Source organism: Taudactylus pleione, unplaced genomic scaffold (assembly GCF_031769625.1).
Source record: "Taudactylus pleione unplaced genomic scaffold, aTauple2 ptg000677l, whole genome shotgun sequence".
NCBI lineage: Eukaryota > Metazoa > Chordata > Amphibia > Anura > Myobatrachidae > Taudactylus > Taudactylus pleione.
Window position 1 is genome coordinate 119,471 of NW_028285079.1, and position 19,453 is coordinate 138,923.

Sequence of the window (19,453 nt, forward strand, 5' to 3'; positions counted from 1 at the left end):
TGCACTCTATACCCAGAATATAATGATCCCAGCCCGGAGGTGGCTGCACTCTATACCCAGAATATAATGATCACAGCCCGGAGGTGGCTGCACTCTATACCCAGAATATAATGATCACAGCCCGGAGGTGGCTGAACTCTATACACAGAATATAATGATCCCTGCCCGGAGGTGGCTGCACTCTATACCCAGAATATAATGATCGCAGCCCGGAGGTGGCTGCACTCTATACCCAGAATATAATGATCCCAGCCTGGAGGTGGCTGCACTCTATACCCAGAATATAATGATCACAGCCCGGAGGTGGCTGCACTCTGTACCCAGAATATAATAATCCCTGCCCGGAGGTGGCTGCACTCTATACCCAGAATATAATGATAGCAGCCCGGAGGTGGCTGCACTCTGTACCCAGAATATAATGATCCCTGCCCGGAGGTGGCTGCACTCTATACACATAATATAATGATCCCAGGCCGGAGGTGGCTGCACTCTATACCCAGACTATAATGACCCCAGCCCGGAGGTGGCTGCACTCTATACCCAGAATATAATGATCCCTGCCCGGAGGTGGCTGCACTCTATACACATAATATAATGATCCCAGGCCGGAGGTGGCTGCACTCTATACCCAGAATATAATGATAGCAGCCCGGAGGTGGCTGCACTCTATACCCAGACTATAATGACCCCAGCCCGGAGGTGGCTGCAGTCTATACACAGAATATAATGATCACAGCCCGGAGGTGGCTGCACTCTGTACCCAGACTATAATAATCCCTGCCCGGAGGTGGCTGCACTCTATACCCAGAATATAATGATAGCAGCCCGGAGGTGGCTGCACTCTGTACCCAGAATATAATGATCCCTGCCCGGAGGTGGCTGCACTCTATACACATAATATAATGATCCCAGGCCGGAGGTGGCTGCACTCTATACCCAGACTATAATGACCCCAGCCCGGAGGTGGTTGCACTCTATACCCAGAATATAATGATCCCTGCCCGGAGGTGGCTGCACTCTATACACATAATATAATGATCCCAGGCCGGAGGTGGCTGCACTCTATACCCAGAATATAATGATAGCAGCCCGGAGGTGGCTGCACTCTATACCCAGACTATAATGACCCCAGCCCGGAGGTGGCTGCACTCTATACACAGAATATAATGATCACAGCCCGGAGGTGGCTGCACTCTGTACCCAGACTATAATAATCCCTGCCCGGAGGTGGCTGCACTCTATACCCAGAATATAATGATAGCAGCCCGGAGGTGGCTGCACTCTGTACCCAGAATATAATGATCCCTGCCCGGAGGTGGCTGCACTCTATACACAGAATATAATGATCACAGCCCGGAGGTGGCTGCACTCTGTACCCAGACTATAATAATCCCTGCCCGGAGGTGGCTGCACTCTATACCCAGAATATAATGATAGCAGCCCGGAGGTGGCTGCACTCTGTACCCAGACTATAATAATCCTTGCCCGGAGGTGGCTGCACTCTATACACAGACTATAATGACCCCAGCCCGGAGGTGGCAGCACTCTGTACCCAGACTATAATGACCCCTGGCCGGAGGTGGTTGCACTCTATACCCAGAATATAATGATCCCTGCCCGGAGGTGGCTGCACTCTATACACATAATATAATGATCCCAGGCCGGAGGTGGCTGCACTCTATACCCAGAATATAATGATAGCAGCCCGGAGGTGGCTGCACTCTATACCCAGACTATAATGACCCCAGCCCGGAGGTGGCTGCACTCTATACACAGAATATAATGATCACAGCCCGGAGGTGGCTGCACTCTGTACCCAGACTATAATAATCCCTGCCCGGAGGTGGCTGCACTCTATACCCAGAATATAATGATAGCAGCCCGGAGGTGGCTGCACTCTGTACCCAGAATATAATGATCCCTGCCCGGAGGTGGCTGCACTCTATACACATAATATAATGATCCCAGGCTGGAGGTGGCTGCACTCTATACACAGAATATAATGATCACAGCCCGGAGGTGGCTGCACTCTATACCCAGAATATAATGATCACAGCCCGGAGGTGGCTGCACTCTATACCCAGAATATAATGATCCCAGCCCGGAGGTGGCTGCACTCTATACCCAGAATATAATGATCACAGCCCGGAGGTGGCTGCACTCTATACCCAGAATATAATGATCCCAGCCCGGAGGTGGCTGAACTCTATACACAGAATATAATGATCCCTGCCCGGAGGTGGCTGCACTCTATACCCAGAATATAATGATCCCAGCCTGGAGGTGGCTGCACTCTATACCCAGAATATAATGATCACAGCCCGGAGGTGGCTGCACTCTGTACCCAGAATATAATAATCCCTGCCCGGAGGTGGCTGCACTCTATACCCAGAATATAATGATAGCAGCCCGGAGGTGGCTGCACTCTGTACCCAGAATATAATGATCCCTGCCCGGAGGTGGCTGCACTCTATACACATAATATAATGATCCCAGGCCGGAGGTGGCTGCACTCTATACCCAGACTATAATGACCCCAGCCCGGAGGTGGCTGCACTCTATACCCAGAATATAATGATCCCTGCCCGGAGGTGGCTGCACTCTATACACATAATATAATGATCCCAGGCCGGAGGTGGCTGCACTCTATACCCAGAATATAATGATAGCAGCCCGGAGGTGGCTGCACTCTATACCCAGACTATAATGACCCCAGCCCGGAGGTGGCTGCACTCTATACACAGAATATAATGATCACAGCCCGGAGGTGGCTGCACTCTGTACCCAGACTATAATAATCCCTGCCCGGAGGTGGCTGCACTCTATACCCAGAATATAATGATAGCAGCCCGGAGGTGGCTGCACTCTGTACCCAGAATATAATGATCCCTGCCCGGAGGTGGCTGCACTCTATACACATAATATAATGATCCCAGGCCGGAGGTGGCTGCACTCTATACCCAGACTATAATGACCCCAGCCCAGAGGTGGTTGCACTCTATACCCAGAATATAATGATCCCTGCCCGGAGGTGGCTGCACTCTATACACATAATATAATGATCCCAGGCCGGAGGTGGCTGCACTCTATACCCAGAATATAATGATAGCAGCCCGGAGGTGGCTGCACTCTATACCCAGACTATAATGACCCCAGCCCGGAGGTGGCTGCACTCTATACACAGAATATAATGATCACAGCCCAGAGGTGGCTGCACTCTGTACCCAGACTATAATAATCCCTGCCCGGAGGTGGCTGCACTCTATACCCAGAATATAATGATAGCAGCCCGGAGGTGGCTGCACTCTGTACCCAGACTATAATAATCCTTGCCCGGAGGTGGCTGCACTCTATACACAGACTATAATGACCCCAGCCCGGAGGTGGCTGCACTCTGTACCCAGACTATAATGACCCCTGGCCGCAGGTGGCTGCACTCTATACCCAGAATATAATGATCACAGCCCGGAGGTGGCTGCACTCTATACACAGAATATAATGATCACAGCCCGGAGGTGGCTGCACTCTATACACAGAATATAATGATCCCGGCATGTAGGTGGGTGCCCATTAGACACATAATATAATAGTGTAGATGGCTTCCTGCCCTGCTCAGGAACTCTGTTAGGACACATGAGCTTTGGTGACTGTATATTTGTGCTGCTCGCCACATGTCAGTGAGGTAATTGTAGACGGGGGCAGGGGGTGCTGAGGGTCTGTCAGTAATGATATTATACCATCTGTAATGTGGAGCCGGAGGAGCTCAGAGCTTATCGGCAGCAGTTAGAGAGCTTTTGTTTTTCTTACAAATTAAGGGGAATAGCAATAGCAATAGAAGGGGCGTCTAGAACCCCCTCCCCATCTCATTCCCCGTGTAAGGTAATGGAGGATCTAATTCCATGGTGTATTCATGCTCTACAGGTGATTGGATGAGACTGGTGATTATACCACCTTAGCAGCTGGGAGGAGCTTCAGATGACACGCCCCTTTCGTCAGCGTTGTGGGCAGGGTTAGGTCTTATTGATCAGCAGGTTCCAATTCACAGAGATACATTGCAGGGTACATTATTATAATAACACACAGCTAGCACTCTCTCCGGCCGGTAATAGGAATTACTTGTATGTAATACCCTAGAGATTATAACAACCTGAGCCTGGAATTCTGCCGCCACAGAGATTACGCTGCCCACATTTCCTCACAGCTTTCTATGCATTCCTGGATAAGAACATTACAGGGGTATAGCGCGCCCTCTGCCCGCTCGCTACTTCTTACGTTTCATTCTTTATTATTGCAGGCCCTGAAGTACTGTGACAACTTCTCCTATATGTGTTATACAGAATGAGTTTGAGAGCTTGGGCTAGATTTACTAAAGTGCAGGTTTACAGTGGAGATGTTGCCCATAGCAACCAATCAGATTCTACTTAACATTTATCTACCATCTTCTAGAAGATTATTGTACATTGAATATTGTGACAATCAGTACAATATAAATTACACCAACACCGTAACTGCAGCAACCAGATCACAGCCGCAATAATAAGGTGAGTGAGTAATAAAACAGGTGTTTAAGCTTCATTATAAAGCAAAACCTATCACAACATTAAACAGAATCTGCCCCAATAATTATGAATCAAAAGACATAATCACAGTGCACACGTCACGTCAGGCTGGTTTAGCAGTGCACAGGTCAGGCTGGCTCAGCAGTGCCCAGGTCAGGCTGGCTCAGCAGTGCCCAGGTCAGGCTGGTTTAGCAGTGCCCAGGTCAGGCTGGCTCAGTAGTGCCCAGGTCAGGCTGGCTCAGTAGTGCCCAGGTCAGGCTGGCTCAGCAGTGCCCAGGTCAGGCTGGCTCAGTAGTGCCCAGGTCAGGCTGGCTCAGTAGTGCCCAGGTCAGGCTGGCTCAGTAGTGCCCAGGTCAGGCTGGCTCAGTATTGCCCAGGTCAGGCTGGCTCAGTAGTGCCCAGGTCAGGCTGGTTTAGTAGTGCCCAGGTCAGGCTGGTTTAGTAGTGCCCAGGTCAGGCTGGCTCAGCAGTGCCCAGGTCAGGCTGGCTTAGTGCACGCGTCAGGCTGGCTCAGCAGTGCCCAGGTCACATCAGGCTGGCTCAGCAGTGCCCAGGTCAGGCTGGCTCAGCAGTGCCCAGGTCAGGCTGGTTCAGCAGTGCCCAGGTCAGGCTGGCTCAGCAGTGCCCAGGTCAGGCTGGTTTAGCAGTGCCCAGGTCAGGCTGGTTTAGCAGTGCCCAGGTCAGGCTGGCTCAGCAGTGCCCAGGTCAGGCTGGCTCAGTAGTGCCCAGGTCAGGCTGGTTTAGCAGTGCCCAGGTCAGGCTGGCTCAGCAGTGCACACGTCACGTCAGGCTGGCTCAGCAGTGCCCAGGTCAGGCTGGCTCAGCAGTGCCCAGGTCAGGCTGGCTCAGCAGTGCCCAGGTCAGGCTGGCTCAGCAGTGCCCAGGTCAGGCTGGCTCAGCAGTGCCCAGGTCAGGCTGGCTCAGTAGTGCCCAGGTCAAGCTGGCTCAGTAGTGCCCAGGTCGGGCTGGCTCAGTAGTGCCCAGGTCGGGCTGGCTCAGTAGTGCCCAGGTCGGGCTGGCTCAGTAGTGCCCAGGTCAGGCTGGTTTAGTAGTGCCCAGGTCAGGCTGGCTTAGTGCACGCGTCAGGCTGGCTCAGCAGTGCCCAGGTCACATCAGGCTGGCTCAGCAGTGCCCAGGTCAGGCTGGCTCAGCAGTGCCCAGGTCAGGCTGGCTCAGCAGTGCCCAGGTCACATCAGGCTGGCTCAGCAGTGCCCAGGTCAGGCTGGCTCAGCAGTGCCCAGGTCAGGCTGGTTTAGCAGTGCCCAGGTCACATCAGGCTGGCTCAGCAGTGCCCACAAGTTACGTACAGACACCAGTAATACTGTTTCTAGGGCTGAATCATTTGGGTTTTGGACAGTTACAAGCTGTCAGTAAGCCGTGTGTAGTAAACAAGACATTACATTTACTATGTGTCAGTAAAAGTGCAAATTACAGTAAAAAGTAACAAGTTCCTGACACGTTCTGCTCACAGAAACCCCATGCAGCGTATCCCCATGCAACGTATCCCCATGCAACGTATCCCCATGCAACGTATCCTCATGCAACGTATCCCCATGCAACGTATCCTCATGCAACGTATCCTCAGGCAACGTATCCTCAGGAATCCCCATTCCTTTATGGATCTATTTTGGGTACATGTTTAGTCATTTCTCAGTTAAAAGAAATTCTGGTAGCCATGTTTTATGAACTTATCGGTGCAAAACATTTCATCTAGCGCAACTGCGAGAATTTCTATAGCACATTGTGACCTTACTCTGACGCATGTATACAGAGGGTGCAGGGGAACGTCAGTCGCTGGCTGGGGAACCTGCACTCTTATTACATACGTGTTATACAGCACTATCAGATGTCACATTGCTGCAGCAGAGCGGGGACAGAACCTAGAACCCAGCTGGAATCCGCTTCGGGAATCGCCCGTCACATTTTTATTTAATAACATATTTCACTTAAACGGCCTTAGGGTTCTCTACAAATGATATATTATATTTAGTTGGAAATAGAAATTGGGGATTTGTTGGAGATGATATTAAATAATGAGTTACTTAGTCATTATCTCCACACAAAGGGAATTGTGGGGCTCAGTACACAGTGAGGGGTCCCAGGTACAGTAGAAGACAGGAGATTGTACACCTGTCTCACCACCTCGCTGATGACCAAACTCCATAATTCCCAGCACTGTGTAAAAAGACAGGGATAATGTGTTACATATATAGGGTAATAGTCACTCACATGTCCCGCTGCCTGTGCACATCATCCCATTGTCCGAGAATACCCCATCTTCCGGGGGACCTGCCCGTCGCGGGGTATAAAGTTACAGGTGTCTCCGGCAGGTAATGTGAGTCCGCATCACCCTGTTACGCACAAACTTCTCATCACTTCACCTGTCCTCACCTCTGTTCCAGTCCAAATCCACCTGCCTGGGGCACACCTTGCTACCTGCAGGCAGGGATGGCTCACAGGAGCCCAGGTGTTGATGTTGTCTAGGAAACCTCCACTGTCCCCCAGCTGGTGCTTTTAGTGAGGACAGTAATCAGACCCTTCCCCGACCAGTGACAGCCGCATTCCAGTCTAGCAGGTCCAGGTTACCTGGTGACATCTCAGTGCTTCTCTGCACATTACAGCATTTACCAAATCCTGGCTTCAGGTCCCTTTAACAAACCTAGTGGGCGCCACAGTCTGTTACATCCAGTGTAGCCGGAGGAGGGTTCTTCAAGGGCAGAGAATATTGGCCCTCATTCAGAGCCACTCGCTAGCGGCAGTACGCTCGTTCCGAGCGATGTTCGCACATCTGCGCATGCGTACGGTTTTTAGTACGCATGCGCGAACCGGTCAGTGCGGCCGAAAATCATTTGTACGCAATATAGCGAGTGCCTGCTATTTTGAGTGACAGAATGAGGCGTATGTGGGTGGTAACAGGGGAAGGTGCTTGAAAACGGGGAGTGGAGATCCGTTCGCAGGCGTGCTTAAAGGTCAAAACGGGCGTTTTATGGGTGTGCATAATTAATCCAGCTGCGTCAATGACCACGTCACTGGGTTTTTTTTAACTCAGAACTGCTCGCAAAATAGCAGTTGAAAAAACCAACCACAAGAATAGCGAGCAGTTCATACGCTGTACGATGTACTCGATTAATCTAATAAATAGCGGACATGACGTATGGTGCGTGCGGCCAGGGGGCGTTTTTATCAAATAAACGAGCGTATGTTTTGCTCGCTCGTTCAGACTTAGAGGTGGGAACAGACTGCAATGTGCGAACGGATCATTTGAATAGCCACCCCTTGTTTTTGAACGAACGAACGCAAATAGCGAGCGGCTCTGAATGAAGGCCATAATACATTAACAAAACATTACTTTTCATTGACTTTTCCACTGGCGTAAATGATGCACTTTGCAGCTTTTAGACATTTTTAGCCCTTCTCTTATCAAGGCTCAATTATGAAAAGTGTAATGTGGGGTCTGTCCTGTGGGCCTCCCATTCTGCTCCTTTTATTAACATGGCATTGCCAGGGGACGTGCGGAGAACAGAGGAGATGTACTACAGAGGATTTGGCGTAAAGTTCGATGTTCGCAGTAACGTCATGTTGAAGTTGCATACACTGGGCCTGATTCAGCTCGGATCGCAGTAACAATCGTTGACGCAGTTCTGCTGTGAAATTATGCTAATGACTGCAATCGCAATGCCGTAGCTTGCCGATATACAGACGCCCACTTCCCCTGTGACACGAGTGTAAGTGCCAGTCTCTGAGGGCAATCATTTGCTGCTTCAGGTGTCAGGGAGGGTTTATTAGAGACTATTAGACCCCCCAGGTGAAAATGCATGAAGCAAGAGGAATACATTGTAACTTGTACTTGGGATTGGGAGTAACCTGGCTGCAGTGTGACCGGGAATTCAAAATATGACATAAAGCGATGTTTTGGGTGTTATCACTCTGTATTTCTGATATTCACAGTGAGATTCCATTAAGTGACACTTTGATATTTTTCCCTTATTGTGCAATGGTTTATCTCTGTTATCTTATATTCCGAGTAACCTTTACTGACTACACATCTTACTGGTAGCCCCATTCCACAACGCCTCCTAATGTACAACGGCCACAGTGCCTCAAACCTGCCACCCTGCGGTCCCCACATTCCAGAGACAGTGCCTCATACCTGCCAGCCTGCAGTCCCCACATTCCAGAGACAGTGCCTCATACCTGCCACCCTGCGGTCCCCAAATTCCAGAGACAGTGCCTCAAACCTGCCAGCCTGCGGTCCCCACATTCCAGACACAGTGCCTCAAACCTGCCACCCTGCGGTCCCCACATTCCAGAGACGGTGCCTCAAACCTGCCAGCCTGCGGTCCCCACATTCCAGAGACAGTGCCTCATACCTGCCAGCCTGCGGTCCCCACATTCCAGAGACAGTGCCATCATTTTCACTCCTGTCCGGCTTTGAGCTGAGACCCTGGATATGTTCTGATTGGGAGCTCACAGGGTGGGAAGATGTGGTCAGCGCATGCGTTAGCTTGCTCATGGCTGACAGAAGGTCGCGGAAGCTGTTATGTGAGAGGTGGCTCCTCCTTACCTCCCCGCGCAGCCTTTGTGCCGCATAACTGACCGTCCTGCTGAAAGGGGAATGTGTGTGAGCCATAGGGTGGTAATGGGGCATCACTGAATGGGGGGCATCTAAATAGGTACTTCCTTTTATTAAAGTTCCCTAACTATGGGTGGTGCTCCCTTAAACCTCATTTGCTGGGCTGTCTTACAAGGCATGGTGATAGAAGCAGTAACTTGATAGTGCTTAGTAACCCCTGCATCACTGACATGCATGTGCGGATGCCAGTGCAGGAAAGCTGAGTACGTAGAATCGAATGGCATCCCTCATTCCAATGCAGAAAAGCTGAGTGCGTAGAATGGAATGGCATCCCGCATTCCAATGCAGGAAAGCTGAGTGCGTAGAACGGAATGGCATCCCTCATTCCAGTGCAGGAAAGCTGAGTGCGTAGAACGGAATGGCATCATTCCAGTGCAGGAAAGCAGAGTGCGTAGAATGAAATGGCACCCCTCATTCCAATGCAGGAAAGCTGAGTGCGTAGAACGGAATGGCATCCCTCATTCCAGTGCAGGAAAGCTGAGTGCGTAGAACGGAATGGCATCATTCCAGTGCAGGAAAGCAGAGTGCGTAGAATGGAATGGCACCCCTCATTCCAGTGCAGAAAAGCTGAGTGCGTAGAACGGAATGGCATCCCTCATTCCAGTGCAGGAAAGCTGAGTGCGTAGAACGGAATGGCATCATTCCAGTGCAGGAAAGCTGAGTGCGTAGAATGGAATGGCACCCCTCATTCCAGTGCAGGAAAGCTGAGTGCGTAGAACGGAATGGGGCACCCCTCATTAAAGCTAGGACTCAACCTAGCGCACCCCCTGTACTGGCTATTGTTCTGCCAATTGTAAACCATGCTGCAATAGAAGAGGTGCATATTCATGTATTGTTTTGCATGCAGGGTAAATACTGGCTGCTTCTGCATGTAGCTCACACATGCTGGACAGCCTAATTCTTACACTGCATATCAGATTTAAGCTTGGACACGTCCCTCCCAAATCTAACTCTCTCTGCCCCCCTGCAGTGCAGCATAGTGTTACCAAGTGTTATTGTCCTTTGTGATGCCTGTGTCCCCACCTTTGTGATGCCTGTGTCCCCACCTTTGTGATGCCTGTGTCCCCACCTTTGTGATGCCTGTGTCCCCACCTTTGTGATGTCTGTGTCCCCACCTTTGTGATGTCATGTGCAGCCTTGTGTGTTTATTACACAATCCACACAACTGCATTCAATTGTGACGTCTGGCTGAGAGAACAGAAATGACACTTCTTGGAATGAGCTAAGGGCCTGATTCAGACCCCGGTCGCAAGGCTGATGTGTGCAATCTGCGCATGCGTACAAGATGCAGTGCGTGTGCGCGAACCAGTCACTGCGCTCGGGAAGCGTTCGCAGCCAGTACACAGACGCTCCGCAAGCATGAGTGACAGGACGTGCCGTTTGTGGGTGGTGACATGGGGTGGTGGTGTGAACGCTGGCGTGTATGTGTTGGAACGCCATTTCAGGGGTGTGCATAATTAAGATGCAGCGTCAGCATACACATCACGTGGCTGAATTACACACAGCAGCGCTTAAAGTGCTTGCGGTAGGGTAGGGTCAGCCACAAGAGCTGCGTATGGGTCCGATGTTACCGATTGTTACATACACTTCCTGGAGATGACGTGTATCACTAAGGGAAAGTGGGCGTCTTGTGTCAGGCTGGTGGGCGCCTAATTTCATACCGCGATCGCACGGCAAAACATAGTGGGCGTGCTAATGTCTTGCTAGCGATTGTGGGATTGCATACTTTGGCTGTGGACGGCTACGTGCGATGCAGCCTTGCAACTGGGTCTGAAGCTCCTAAAGTCCTCACTTCCACCTCTCTTCAATCAACATACAGTATTAACCTCCCTGCATAGTGTTTAGTGCACCTCTATGCTCAACAACCTTTATTTACTTTTATTTTGCTGTTAATCTTGAAAACATTATAATGACCGAAGACATTTGGTAGATTCTTGTTTCGTCACTTCTGAGTCACCGTCCATGGGAGTACCGACACTTGTATTGTAGGCTTAGAAAGCCTGAGGTTCTCTCGATGGTGTGGAACTACAAATCTTTGGATGCAAGTACACGCTGGGACTTTAGTGCATGACAGCTGGAGAGCTGCAGGTGGTCTACCCTGGATATAAGTAAATGATATAATTACAGAAGAACCAGCACTGCAGCTGGACTCATTTCAGGCTCCTGTGTGCCAGAGAAAGGACCACACCTCAGGGTTATCAGTGATTTGTCACTTAGATGAAGTAAAGTCCTTGTCTGTCATCAGTAAGATCAGTCGCTGCACAGCTTCTCCTCACATTCATCAGCTGAGCATGCAGAACGTCAGAGCTCACACAATTAGGGGATGGGAGTAGGGTCATCACCTTTACATTTTTAGATTACTGGAAAGGGGGTGTGATAAGGAGGCATGGTGCAAATTGCAGTACAGTTACAGTTTATTTCTTAGAATACAGGCCCCTAAATATGCCTCAGAGCCCCTTCATCTACTTTTATATTCCCTTCGTTCCACATGCCCTTTACATACCATCATAGTCCCTATATGGCCTTTATATGCCATTAGAGCTCCCTACATGACCCTTTATATGGCATCAGCACCACTACATGACTCTATATATGCCTTCAGAGCCCCTACATGACCTTTAATATACCATCAGAGCCCTTGCACTCACCTTCATGTTATCAGAGCCCCTGCATTTCCTTTTATATGCCATCAAAGCCCCATGCACACCGCTTCATATGCCACCAGAGCCCCTCCATGACCCTTCATATGCCATCAGAGCCCCTCCATGACCCTTCATATGCCATCGGAGCCCCTGCATGACCTATTATATGCCCTGAGAGCCCCAACATGACTCTTAATATGCCATCGGAGCCCCTGCACGCCCCTTCATATGCCATCAAAGCCCCTACACGCCCCTTCATATGCCATCAGAGCCCCTCCATCGATGTATACATTGTACTCCAAACAATTGCTGTGTTCTTTCAAATGGATGTATCAGCTAGGTCACAGAAAAATGCAGTGAGTAGTTATAAGAGATCCCCAAACAGTCCTGGAATATGAATTAAAATAAAAAAAAAGGTGTAACGTGGACATTTTCAGCATTGGGATTCAGGCCTGTGTTGCATTTATTACATGGTGGTGTAATAGTGATATGATTATAGGAGTATAGTGATAGATTCAGGCCTGTGTAACATTTATTACATCGTGCAATAGTGATCTGATTATAGGAGTACAATGATAGATTCAGGCCTGTGGTATATTTATTACATGGTGTAATAGTGATATGATTATAGGAGTATAATGATAGATTCAGGACTGTGGTACATTTATTACATGGTGTAATAGTGATATGATTATAGCAGTATAATGATAGATTCAGCCCAGTGGTACATTTATTACATGGTGTAATAATTATATGAGTATAATGAGGGATTCAGGCCTGTGGTACATTTATTACATGGTGTAATAATGATATGATTATAGCAGTATAATGATAGATTCAGGCCTGTGGTACATTTATTACATGGTGCAATTGGATGTAGTCCGCCGTTCTCAATACCGACATTAAGGGACTTAAGATAGGCATCGATATACCAACGCCTATCTTAATCCCAACTCCGGAATGCCGCCAGCGTGAACTAGGTAAGTCCAGGTCGCCCTTAGTGTTAGCCACCGAGGGGGGGAGGCTTAGGGCGCATAGTGGGTTTAGGGGGAAAGGTCCAGCTTAGGCACCCCCAGGGGTAAGTTATTGTTAGGCGCACAAACCCCCCCCCCCCCCCCGGGAGGGATAGGTTTAGGGTGCGGTAAGGGGAGGTTGGGGTTAGGCACCCCTGGGGGGAGGCTAGGGTTAGGTGCCACTAAGGGAGGGTTAGAAAGGGGGGGGGGGGGAAGAGAGGGATAGGGTGCTTACCTGCCCTGTCGGGATTGTCACCCTTCAGGCTGCGGGCGTTGGGATATCAGCCGCCAGGACTTCATACTCATTCCGGTGTAATATCAGGATTTTGGTTACTTGCCCATTAAATCCCTTTCTCCAATTCCACAGGGGACACTGGAGTATCAGAACAGTGGGGTATAGAAGTGGGTTATCCGGGAGCTGGCACTTTAATAAATTTGTATGGTCGCTAGCTCTTCCCCCTCTATACCCACCTACAGGTCAGTCTAAAAAAAAAACTAAACTGGGGCCCTGATTCAGAGAGCGCTCGCTCTGAATCTGGGCGTTTTTTTTTTTTTGTATAGCCTTCTGGCCGCTCGCATAGCTGTGGGTGACCACCCACAGCTATTGCGAGCAGCCAGGATGATGGTCGTGATGGTCAAGACCATCGGGCTTGTGACAAGACCCTTGTGGTAGGGTCTTGTGGCCGCAAGCCCCAGAGAGCTTCTGGCTCTAATAGAGCCAGAAGCTCTCTCACTGACATCACTGGTGATATCAGAGGGGCTGCCCACAAAAGGCAGGCGTTCGCTTGGGAACGCCTCCGTTTGTGAAGCCACCTCCCTCGCCACGCCTACAAAACGGGGCGAGCTGTCGATCAACAGTGACAGCCGCCCCTTTTGTAGTGAGCCACGGAGTGAGTGCTTTTTATGCTCGCTCCGGGGCTCACGCGTGCGCACTGGGCCACCATCGACCCGCTTGCGAGCGGGTCTGAATCAGGCCCTGTGCCCGAGGGGAGCTGGAAAATAAGGAGAAGGGAGAAGAAAGCTACATAAACGTGAACAAACCAGAAAGATTTTATGAAATAAAACACAAATTACCAAGCAGAACATGGAGAAAAACAACTGTCTGAACCTGTAAAACAACAACTTATGCAGTTGGAACAGCGCCGGGCGGGCGTCCAGTGTCCCCCTGTGGAATCGGAGAAAGGGATTTATCGGTAAGTAACCAAAATCCTGATTTCTCCTTCATCCACTAGGGGACACTGGAGTCGCAGAACAGTGGGGACGTCCCAGAGCTCCCATCCCGGGCGGGAGAGCGCTGATAACCCTGCTAAACAGCACGGCCATACTGTGAAGCAGAGGCCGCAAAAGTGTCAAAACGGTAAAACTTTACAAAAGTATGCCGGCCTGACCAAGTGGCCGCTCGACAAAGATTAGTCAAAGAAACACCATGGGCAGCCGCCCATGAAGGTCCTACTGAGCGAGTTGAATGCGCCGTAATAGAAACAGGCGGCTGTTTAGAAGCGGCCAGATAAGCCTGTCTGATTGTCAGACGAATCCAACGAGAAATAGTTTGTTTTGAAGCCAGCCAACCTGGCCGCGCCATATCAAAACAAACAAAAAGCACATCCGACTTCCGGATAGATTCTGTCCTCTCAACATAGATCCGAAGAGCTCTAACAACATCTAAGGATTTGGAGCCCGGAGAATCTTCCTTTAACACTGGAACCACAATTGGCTGGTTTATGTGAAACGCAGACACCACCTTAGGAAGGAAAGACATCTGCGTACGAAGCTCAGCCCTATCCTCATGGAAAATGAGGTAAGGCAGGCGACAGGATAGAGTCCCAAGCTCCGACAGACACCTAGCTGAGTCAAGCACCAAATGAAGAACCACCTTCCAAGTTAAAAAACTTAATCTCCACCGTCTGTAGAGGCTCAAACAGAGCAGACTGGAGAAACAAAATAACCAAGTCCCATGGGGACGTAGGAGGCACAAATGGAGGTTGTAGTCTGATTACTCCTTGTAGAAAGGTCTGGATATCCAGCAATAATGCTAGTTTCCTCTGAAAGAAAATGGACAGTGCCGACACCTGAACCTTCAAATATCCTAGACGAAGGCCTGCTGATAAACCGGCCTGCAGAAAAAGAAGAAGACGGGATACCTTGAAATCAGACGGGGGTGAATTACGGCGTTCACACCAAGATACGTATGTCTTCCAGATACGATAATAATGTTTTGATGTGACTTTCTCCTGAGCCCTAATCATGGTAGGAATCACACTGGAAGGAATCCCCTTCTTTCTTTGGATTGCCCTTTCAACAGCCACGCCGTCAATCGAAGCCACTTTAAGTCCTGATATATAAACAGACCCTGTAGAAGTAGGTCGTCTTGCAGAGATAGAGGCCACGGATCGTCTATCAACAGATGCCATAGGCTTTAGTACCACGCTCATCTGGGCCAATCTGGAGCCACTAGCAACACCTTGGCGCTTTCTCTTTTGATTCTTTGAAGCAGACGAAGAAGAAGCGGTATTGGAGGGAACAGGTACACGTATTGAAACTGCCAAGGTGCTGTCAGTGCGTCCACCACCACTGCCTGTGGATCCCTTGTTCGTGAGCCGTACAGTGGCAATTGATGGTTCAACCTCGATGCCATGATATCTGCTTGAGGTTGATCCCAACGCTGAATCGGCTGTTGAAACACCTGCGGATTGAGCGCCCATTCCCCCGGATGTCCTGTCGACTGAGGTAGTCGGCCTCATAATTTTCTACCCCTGGGATGAAAATTGCTGAGATCGCCGCTGCAAATTCCTCTGCCCCAAGCAGAATGCGGCTTACCTCCCTCATGGTGGCCCGACTCTTGGTGCCACCTTGTCTGTTTATATATGCCACAGCTGTGGCATTGTCCGACTGCACTCTGACTGCTCGACCCTGCAACAGAGGCTGTGCAAGCTGAAGAGCATAGAACACTGCCCTTAGTTCTACGATGTTTAAGGGTAGTACTGCCTCCCGCCGAGTCCAGCGGCCCTAGAAGTCTCTTCCTAGAGACACTGCTCCCCACCCTCTCAGACTTGCATCCGTCATTAGGAGAATCTATTCTCACACTGCGAAACGCTTTCCTACTTATACCCCTTTTACACCCGAGCAAAAACCTGGGTTTTTGCTGGGTCTACCCAGGTTGCAGCTCAGTGTAAAAGGGTCCCTGAAAAATAACCTGGGTCAAGTGACCCTGCAATCCAACCCAGGTAGCTACCAGGGTTGGACCCAGGTAATGGTGCAGTGTAACCGGTGCAACCCGGGTTATCTGACCTGGCTCATGCCTAAAATGAGCAGATTGGTGGTTGTGGAGCATTCACCTCCCACTTTTTATGACCTCACAGGTTTAGCAGGGCAGACCTGAGTTCAGTGTGAACAGGGCTGACCTGGGAGTAACCCAGATCAAAGGTGCAGTGTAAATGGGTCTGACCTGGGTCTGACCAGGGTTGGAACCATGTCCAAAAACCCAGGTCAGACCTGGGTTTTTAGTGGAAAAGAGGTATAACAGGTGAGAGGAATTCAGCCACCAAAGGAGAGATGTTCGAGTGCTGGGGGACAATAGCACTCGCTTGTGAAGAAAAAGATGGGACCCCGACCACTGGGAAAGTAGATCCAATTGAAATGGATGGGCATGAAATCTCCCATACTGGATGGACTCGAAAGTCTCCACCATTTTCCCTAGTAAGCGAATACACAGATGTAGATACTCTTCGATGACGCAGTATCATCCGCACCATGTGATGAATGGAGGAGACCTTGTGTTGAGGTAGGAACACCTTCTGTTCCACAGTGTCCAAAATCATCCCAAGAACAGCAGGCGCTGTGTAGGTTGTAGACATGACTTTTGGAAATTGAGGATCCAACCGTGTTGTAAAAGCAGACTCTGAGTTACCTGTATGTCTCGTAACAATTGAGTTACAGACGGTGCTTTGATAAGAAGATCGTCCAATTACGGAACGATAGCAACACCCTGCATCCGAAGCAGGGCCATCATCACGGCAATGACTTTCGTGAAAACTCTTGGTGTTGAGAAAAGACTGAAAGGTAAGGCCTGAAATTGAAAATGAGAGTCTTTCAATGCAAACCGAAGGAATTCCTGATGCGGAGGCCAGATGGGAATGTGAAGGTAGGCATCCTTTATGTCTAAGGACACGAGAAACTCTTCCTTCTCGAGGCCAGCAATGACCGACTGCAGGGACCATTTTGAACTTGAAAGCACGCAGATAAGGATCGAGATCCTTCAAGTTCAGAATGGGTCTCACCGACCAGTCTGGTTTTGGAACCACAAACAAGCTGGAGTAAAAACCCTGATCCCGCTGATGGTTCGGAACATTCACTACCACTCGAGACAACAGAAGCCTGTCTGTTGCCCCCTGAATCACAACCAGCTTTTCTGCTGACAGTGGTAACCCGGTTGTGAAAAAGCGAGGAGGAGGTTGGATTTTGAAATCCAACTTCAACCCCTGGGTAATGATGTCCCAAACGCAGGCGTCCTGGCAAGACCGGATCCATTCTTCTTTGAATCGCTGCAGTCGACCTCCCACCTTGCGATCCCCCAAGTGAGAAGGTAGAGCGTCATGCAGAAGGTTTAACCACAGGTTTGTCCTGTTGGGACGAGGATGCAGTGACTCTTCCTCGGCCTCTGGAACACCTGGAGATAGCAGGAGCTCCTCTGGAACGGCCTCTAAATCTTCCTGGAACACGAAAGGACGGTCCTGCAACTGGTTTCCTAGGAGGCAGAGCCGCTGAAGGCAGATAAGTGGCCTTACCACCTGTGGCCTGTGAAATCCACTTATCTAATTCGGAACCAAACAGGACATCTCCTGTGTAAGGAAGAGCCTCCACTGCTCTCTTAGACTCGGCATCAGCCTGCCACTGTCGTAGCCAAAGAGCTCTTCTGGCTGAGATAGCTAAAGCCGAGGATCTAGCGGAAAGGTTACATATGTCCTTTGCAGCTTCCCCTAGGAAAGTGGCTGATTCTGCAATCTGATCTGCCAACTGAATCAGCTCGTCTACTTGTACCCTTGTCTTAAGGCCCTCTGAAAGCGGTGTAGCCCATGCTTCTACAGCCTTGTTGACCCAGCAGCTAACTAGTGCGGGACAAAGGGACACTCCTGCCACTGTATAAACAGATTGTAAGGTGTTTTCTAACTTCCTCTTGGAAGATTCTTTTAGGGAGACTGCTCCTGGAACAGGAAGTTGTCTTTTTAGACAGGCGGGATACTGAAAGGTCCACTGCAGGAGGGGTTTCACATAATTTTCTGCTTTCTGCAGGAAATGGGTAATAAGATAAAAGCTTACATGATATTTGGAACTTTTTATCTGGGCGTTTCCACGCCGAGGTTAGGATCTCATCCAGTTCCTCAGACGCTGGAAAAGTGGCAGCCTGTCTTTGTCTTTTATTAGATAGACTGTCTATCCGCCACTGTATCTATCTCTTCAACATGTAATACTGGCGTACTGCCGCAATCAGCGCCTCTACGCCCTGAGATACAGGTTCCTACACCTGAGGAATTTGTTCCTCTGGTTCCTTGACCTCACCTTCCTCTGTCTACTCTATCTTTTCTTCCTCAGATTCATCACACCTAAGTGGATTAGGAATCAGTCTCTTCGTAGGGACCCTAGATGACGAGGCTGCAGGGGGTACCTGGCTTGACATAACTTTGGCGAGTCCCTCTACAGATCTGGCTAATGAACGAGCCCAGTCTGGTTCTGAGATGGCAGATGTCTGAGTTCTGGCTCTGTCTCTGTGAGAAGCTTCCAGCTCTGCAGACAGACGAGACATGACTGATGCCAATTGATCAGGCCAGGTAGTCTGTGACTCTGAAACACACTTATCACACAGTAGGGACGTATTTCACTGTCCCTGTGTAAATTTCTCTGCACAATTTTTGCAGGAGAAAGATTTCTGTGCAGCTTTTGACCCCTTAGAAGACATTGTAATCCACTGGTCACACACTCACAAGGTGAAGGACAGTGATACAGACACAGATAGGGGTATTCAATATGGGTGCGATAACATCGTTTTTTGCGTTAATATCGCACTTTTTAACTTTTTTGCGTTAATATCACTGGTTTTAGTTTTACACCGTATTCAATTTCAAAGACTTATCGCAGTTTTGAAAAGTCTTTGATAAAAAACGGTGATAACTTTTCACCATTGAATAGGTGTCGAAAAAAAAAGTGCAGAATTGGGGTTTAGGGGTGCAGGCTTAAAAAAAATAGCCTGCACCCCTGAGATTGACATTTAAAAAAAGAACGGTGTCAAAAAAAGTGTAAAAAAAAAAAATAGGGACGCCCGAAAAAATTTATTTAAAAATTGGGGTGCAAAAAAAAAAAAAAGGGAATAAATTGTTAAACAATAGGGAAATAGGTTCAGGGCTATTCTGCAAGTACGCGGCAGGTGTTTTCTAGAATAGAATTATAGCGGCAGGTGCACAAATGCAGAATTTTTAAAAACTTACTTTAGGGACATCAATATATGCTAGTACCCATTTTCATGTACCCCAAATTTGATGGGACCACTTAAAAAAACGAAAAAAATAACCTAAGTGCTCTTCTGCATCACTTCTTCAATGTCGAAAAAAAAAC